This window comes from Sminthopsis crassicaudata, chromosome 3 (genome assembly GCF_048593235.1).
Source record: "Sminthopsis crassicaudata isolate SCR6 chromosome 3, ASM4859323v1, whole genome shotgun sequence".
In the NCBI taxonomy this organism is placed as follows: Eukaryota; Metazoa; Chordata; class Mammalia; order Dasyuromorphia; family Dasyuridae; genus Sminthopsis; species Sminthopsis crassicaudata.
In genome coordinates this window covers 655,952,646-655,960,349 of record NC_133619.1, presented here as the reverse complement: position 1 = coordinate 655,960,349, position 7,704 = coordinate 655,952,646, and positions in this window count along the sequence as shown.

Below are 7,704 nucleotides of genomic sequence, written 5' to 3'. Positions count from 1 at the left end.
AACTAGTGAGTTTCGGGGTACCGTTCTAAAATGTGATTTCCGGGAAAATAAAAATTAAATTTTGTAGACTTTTTAGGGATAAATAGCACATAATTTTCTCCCTTCATATCGACAGTCTTGTTGTAAAGTAATGGCGGAAAGCAGCCAATTTAAAAGTATTCCAGAGCGAAGAAAAAAATATACTATTTGCAGTTTAAAATTAACCGATTTTTGACCATTCCTTAACAATGAAGAGAAGATTGTTTAAATTAGAAACCACAAGGTCCTAAATCACACCTAATTTTTTCTTATGTTTTTCTCGATTCTACCATGACCTTTGGCATAGATAAACCCAAAGAAGCCACGGTGGAAGGGAAAATTTGGAAATTTCTTGGAAAGTGCTGTTTCAACATTTCTTCAAGTAACATATTAGTCAACATTTGTTCAAACGGACCAAATATTTTGATTACTCAAGATGCTAAATAATTTGTATTCTGATTTAATTTTTAGTGCCTACTTAACAAATTATTTTAGATAATTATCATGGTGCTGGGGATACTGGAAAGCACTATTTAGAAAAAGTTGTCCCGGAAATCTGAGAAGGAATTGTTTAATGAAAAAAAAAAAATCTATTTATCTTCACTTTACAAATAGGGGAACTGAAGAGACATTACAGGACCAGCTCCGCCGCCGACTTTGGACTACGTTTCCCAGAAGGCCTCAGGGCCTGGCGCCGGAGGGCTCACTCTAGGAAGATTTATAAAGGCAAAAGCGGGCGGAAGTGGCCCCGCTAGAGCCGGAAGCTGTGTGGTGCTCCGTATTCGGAGTACCCTCCGTGCCCTCAGCTCTCGGCATGGCAGCGCTGTGGTGGGCCTGGCTGGCCCAAGAACCCCGCGGAGAGCTCGCGGTCCTCCCGGGACGGGGGCTGCGAAGGCCCCGGAAGCCGGCCCGGAAGGCGGGCAGCAGGAAGGGGGTGGGGGCGAAGGGCGCGCTGTCCGCGGGGAGCCCCGCTGGGGTCTGCCAGGTGAGGGGCGGGGCTACCCGGCCTCTTTCCTGTAAACTTTCCCAGATTCCCTGCTTGGCCGCGGGCGGCTGGCGAGGCCGAGCCCGCGGACATCCGGGATATCCCGAGAGCCCCATAAGTGTTCCGGCCTCGAGCAGGCAGCGCTCAGACCGACTCCCCATGCCTCTCGGGAACGCGCTGTGCCCTCCGTGAATTCAGCCGTCCGGGAAAGCCTGGGCCGAAGGGTGATCGGGCTCTGGAAAGAGGGGACGCGGGGAGTCCTGGCCTTGTCTCGGCCTTGGGGGGAGGGGCTGCTCTTGCCGGGGCCTTTTTCACATACAGTGGGAAGGGGAAGACCTTGCCCCCGAAAAGGTGTTATTTGTAGCTGCAGGAAGCCAGCGAGGGCAGCAGGGGCGCTGGCGCCCCTGGGGTACTTCAGAAAGCGACTCTTTCCTTTTCAGCACTGGGGAGGACTGGCTGGGGGGGCGGGGGGGCCGACCCTAGAGCTGTTCAGATTCCATGAGAGTTCTGGAGCAAGCAGATTTGTGGCCGGTTTTGCTCGGGTCTCTCGTCTGGTGCTGGGAAAGTAGCTCCCCGGGCTTGGAGGGTGACCGGACGCTGTAGCCGGGCTGGGCCTGGGCTTGGAACAGACCATGGAAGTGAGCAAAGTCGGGGAGGAGGAAAATGAGGGTCACCCAGGAGGGGGGGCGGTCCTTAGATAAACTTGTTGGAGGTCTTGTCTTCCCCAGCTTTTCTCCCGGGTTCCCATTTTGTTGAGGGATGGGACACCATATGCAATCCCAGTCTCCAAAAAGCTCAGGCTAGGAAACTGATTAGGAAGATACCAAGGAATTAAGAGTCAGAATTTAATTTTATTTCGTCTTCTGTAGCCTGGGGCTAGGGCATGATCTGATGAATTAAGTTTAGGAGTTTCCCCGAGGCTAGAAACTACAGAGTGATCTCCAGGTGAATTAAGGGTGAAGGTCCCAAGCCAGAAGATTGAGGACTTTCTGACCCAGGGCCCCCACAAAGATCAGGGGATCAAAGAGTTTTACTATCAATTTGGTCCCACGTTTCTGCCCCCTAAGAGAAAGTCTGCAGGGGGTGGGCTCAGTTTTGGCTGTTCCTTCTGCTGTGGGCATGCTGCCTTGATATAGAAGGTCCTTAATAAATGTTAAGTTCCCTTGTGGTTGAATGTTGATGGTGTATGCTTAGAGAATGCCCATGATTTTGTCAAAAAGAATTAGAGTGGGCTTGGAGGATGTGTGGTGCAGAAGTGGGGGGGGGGGAGCAAGGAGCAAGCTTTTCTAGACTTGTTAGAGGGCACCTGGGGGCTGTGAGTGGCCTGGGCGCTTGGTTACAATAGGAAAATGAAGAAGAGTCACAGAATAAGGAATTTACTGCTGGTTGGTAGGGAATTGTGAAAGAGACATGCAGAGAAAATAACGTTTATTCTGAAGTTTAACGATCTTGAGAACGTCATCTCCCTGCCTGAGTTTCCTCATAGATAAAATGGGGATTGATAATCCTTGTACCATCGTTGCGGGAGTCCATTCCAGCACTACCTGGCATTCATCTCTCACCGCTGGCTCCAGGAAGCTGCAGCACTCCCAATGACCACTTTCCAGGAAACAGTCTCAGCAGAGGAGCTAAGCCAGGATAAGGGTAATCCACGGCCCCGACCCCGTCAGTAAATTAAGGGGATATCCACCCCAAACTCTTGAAGACTTTCCCTGTAGAATGAGTAGATGATACTTGTTCCAGCAGTCATGAAGGTACCTGAAGCAGGTCTCAGAGTGTATGGTCAGACACTGAATATTCCAAGGTCATTTGTTGTGTCCAGGACCACTGCCTGTCATCTTGAATTTCATCTTGCCACTGGATTGGACTGTGATGATTCTGGAAGAGACAATGAGACTGATGACTGTGCAACTCTGCCTCATTTAAATTCACATATGAGTCAAGACAGCACCTCATTATGTCATTTGTCTTTTGAAAACACGGAGTTCATGAAGCCTATACTCCTATATTTAAAACTGTGACTGAAAAATTCAAAATTCTCTCTCTCTCTTAAGCAAACAACTTTTTAAACATAATATACCTTAGTTTTCTGAAGCTCTTCTCTTTAGTCAGCAAAGACATCATCTGTTTTCCTGATGAGGTTAGTGGCAGTCAGTTGTTAAAATTCTCTTATGGTTGGCGCACAGGTTCTTCATGAAACCCGAATTATTGACAAAATTGAAAGTTTATTTTTAGACAAGAAGCCAGTTCTGTTAAGAGACTTCTTTAGAGGCAGAGTCTTATTAGGGAAATGGAGGCTGACACTGAGAAGAGAATGCCTTCTCAGCAGGCAGGATCCTAGCAAACTGCTTTAGACCTTCTGCAAGGAGGGAGTTTAGAAAGTGCCCTTTAAAAGGCATCTTGAGGCTTCAGGTTGAAAAGGAAGCCAAGTTTCCAGGCCTAGAAGCTTATCAGTATCCAGCCCAGATGTCCTATTGGAATTAACACTTCAAAGGGTTGCTTTTTTACCAAGATTTCTAATTGAATCAAAGGTCTGGCATCCCCAAAAGATAACTTATCTGGAGGGAGACTCCAAAAGGCATCACAGATCAAAAGGGAACATGGTTTCAGAGTGATAATCTTAAAGGGAACAGTTTCAGTAAAAGGAAGAGTTTCCCTCTCCCTTCATACCACATACCTGTTTCATGTCGAAGACTGTTATCTGGAGGAGTGCTTTCTAATTTCCTCCATGGTATCTTAGTTCCATCTTCCTCCAATTTTTGCTGCATTTTCTCTCACCTGGTAGGTGTGTATCCAAACCGTTATTTCTTAAAGAGCATAAGAATTTGCTTCTTATATAGTTAAAACATCTAGATCCCTGTTCAGGCGCCAAAATTTCAATGTCCTTATACATATTTCATTTAATCCATACAAAAACCTGTTCTTTCCTCCATTTTACACTTAAGAAAACAGGTTAATTGACTTGAGCAAGACTGGATTTGAACCCAGATTTTCCTAACTCCATGCCCAATACTCTACCCATTAAGTTACATAGCTGATAATTACAACAATGGTTGATTTACAATGACATTAACATCTTGTATCTTCAGATCTAAAGAAGTTTATGGTCAAGGTACTGTAGATCCTGATTTAAGCATTGAGTAAATTTAGCCTCTCAGCAAAAGGTCTCAATTCTCAGTCATGCAGGGTTGTGACCACACAATGTTATTAGGATTTCCCAACAATATCATTCTTCTTCCAAGATTCTATCATGGCCTCAAGTTCCTCACACCCACTTATATAAATGGCATATCTCTCTCCAGAGGAGCTACCTGGAACCACGATGCATCTCTTTTTATCTTCAGACAAGCTATAGAAATAAAAGCATTCTGGTGACTTTAAATTTTTGAAATATTGCAAAAATTGAGTAGCCACAGTATAATAATGAGAATCAAAACTTACAGTGTAAGATTCCATAATCTGTTGGTCATAAACCGTTTGATAATCCCTATGGAAAGTCCCATCAACAACACCCTGGAGTAGTTCGATATTTGGCTTCTGGAGCGTTTCTTCCAACTTTTGGATTACATCTACTAGAAGTCTGTTTTGTCTAGTTATCATAGCTTCCCACTTCTTTTCTTCCATTATTTTACATTGCAGTGTAGCCTCCAACTCCTTCAGCGTCCATCTGCTTGACAATAAATTCTTCATGTTGCGCTATCTCAGTTTCATCATTCGTACCCAGTAGGTGTTCTTGTATTGCAAGACTTTTTCTCAGACATCCTCCAGTATGAAACTTTGTAACCAGTGTCCTGCACAGCCCATGCCATCGTTTTCTCTTCCTCTTCTAAGTTCTTGAGTATCTTCCATAAACTCTTTCAAAAGCTTCCAATATTTCAAGATATACTTCCTACAAAGGAGAGCAGCCACTTCAATGGGCCAATGTATGTGGTTCTCATGATTCTCTGATTTAGAACAGGTCACACAGAGTAGCGCTTTGTTGGTATCACAGAAAAACTTCAGGTCTTCCCTATGCATCTCACAAAAGCCTTCTCCTTCAGGGAACATGACAATATCAACTTTAAGATTTCTGAGCTGGGAGAATTGCCAGCATGCAGTGCAACATGAAGGTGCAAAAAATTTTTTTCTGGGGACACAGTGTGTCCACATTCAAGAGAAATTTGCTTAGATGTCTCTAAGAGACAGTCATAACAGTATTTATCTCGTAGCTCTTCAAATTCATCTTCTCTCAGTCTTTCATCTCTTTGGAAGTATCTGTCCCTCCCGAAAATATTTAGTGGAAGCCTTTTAGTTCAAAGAAAGCACTCGACCGTTCAGGCACCAAAATGTGAAGTCCAAGCTAGCACCCTGAAGGGCTCAGAATAAGTCCTTGCCCCACATTGGGCACCAAAATGTAGTGTCCTGTTTTCTCTCAATTGTAATCCTTCTCTGGGAGGAATCCTTTTCTCTGTGAGCAGGTTTCTTGGGAGGCTTCTGGAGCCTCCAGCCAGAGTGAAGGTAGAATCTCGAATCCCCTTCTTCTTGAGTCCTGGCTCTGAATCTCCTCCAGCTTCCCTGAAGTTCTCCTGGGAAGTCTTGTCCTTGACCCAATCTAGACTGTCTCCTTCCAGACTCAATGTTGCCTCCTTTTATCCTTCCAGAGAATGGGCTTGTAGGTATTCCAAAGGTGTAAACTCCTTTAAAGGTACAAACTCTTTTTCAGAAGTCTGGAGAATTGTTAAGTACAGACTTATCACCTAGTTAAGAACCCAATATAAAACTACTTATTATGAACTATTCAAGACTTTGGAGCCTATCTGGTGGTTTGAATGGTCTCAATTTCTGGTGGTCAAGAGATTAGTGGCAATGAGTTGTTAAATATCCCCTTTAAATCGGCTGCAAGTTTAGGAGTGAAAGAATTCACTCATTCCCAAATTATTACTTGCAAAAAGAAAGTTTTTTGTAGATAGAAATCAGTTTGCCAAGAGACTGACTTCTATAGTGGCAGATCTATTGAGAAATGGAGTTTTGGTGCTGAGAGAATGCTTTCTCAGAGGGCAGAATGGTCCTGGCAAAGTGCATAGGCCATCTGCAAAGACCTTAGTGGAGGGAAGCTGTTACATTAGATATCTTAGTGGGGGCTGGACCAGCCTGAGTAGATCAGACCAGGATTCTTGGTGGGTGCTTCAGGAGCCAAGGTTCCCGGGCTTAGATTTTTATCAATTTCCAGCCCAGATCTCCGATTGCAATTAACAATACTTCAAAGGGCTGCTTTTTGACCAGGATTTCTAATTGAATCAAAGGCTCTGGCATCTTGGAAAGATAACTTATCTGGGGGGATATGCCTTCCCCAGGAGGGGCTAAGACTCTTAAAGAGATCACAGACCAAAAAGAAATAGTTTCTTAAAGGGAACAAACCTTTAGGGAAACAATTTCCTCCTGCTTCAACATGAAAGGACTTAAGTTGTAGAGAGAAAACCAAGGCACCATTGTATTGCTCCTGAGGCTGCTTCCTTTTTCATCCTGTTTCCTTGAGTCATATATTCCCACCATCCCTCCACCAAGCAAAAAATCTATTAATAGTCATGAAATTATTCAAATGAATTATTTTCTTTCTAAGCCAAAACAACTCCTCTGTTTTGTTCAATTAGCAGATTCCCAGATTTCTTTATTCTGCCCCAACCTTTATTTGAACTTCAGTTTCACATCATCAGTTGTCTTAAAGACATCTCAAACTAGATTCCTTTAAACACTTTAAACTTATGTCTTTTTATTTATATATTTAGTTTAAATATATGTATTTATATATTTAAGTTTAAACATAAAATGAGAAAAGGAAAAAATGCCACATACACAGCAGACCATAAGAGAAAATTCAATATAAAACAATAATTTCCATTTTGAAAAAAGCCTATGTAGTAAATGTTACATACTGTTTTCAAACCTGCCCAGTTTTGTCTCGTGTTTTTTTGTTTGTTTTTTTTTACTTTATCCCTCACTTCCAAAGCTACAATGAAGTGTGGATATATATACACATATACACAGATATCTATAAACATACCTATGTATACTCATACACATATCTTTAAGACTGTTCTATGTTTATTTCCACCTCTCCTGTGTTTTTTGTTTGTTTGTTTTTGTTTTTGAGGCTGGGATTAAGTGACTTGCCCAGGGTCACACAACTAGGAAATGTTAAGTGTCTGAGACCAGATTTGAACTTGGGTCCTCCTGAATTCAAGGCTGGTGCTCTATCCACTATACATCATTTCCTACATTATAGCAGTATTTCCACCCCTTCACATCATATCCCAAGAAATAATCTATGAAAAAATTTCCCCCCTCATTCTTTCAAGGACACCATTATTCTCCTAGTTACCCAGGTTCAAAACCTTGGTGTCACCAGCACCTCACTTATACTTACCCATATAGCTAGCCTGTTTCCAAATCTTAGTGCTCTCTGCCTTTTCCAAATCTCTTAGGCAAGTCCCCTTATCTCCATTCAGCTGCCACTCTGTCCAGGCTCTCTCTTCTATTGTAATAGGCTCTATCCATTCAATTCCTCTACTCATCAACCAAAATGATTCTACCTATGCTACCTCCCTACTAGAAACATTCCCATGGCTCCCCATTGTCATCAAGCAGAAACTACTCTATTTAGTTCTAAAACCTTCACAACCTTGTGCCTTCCTACCTTTCCCATCTTATTCTGCTGCAGCCAG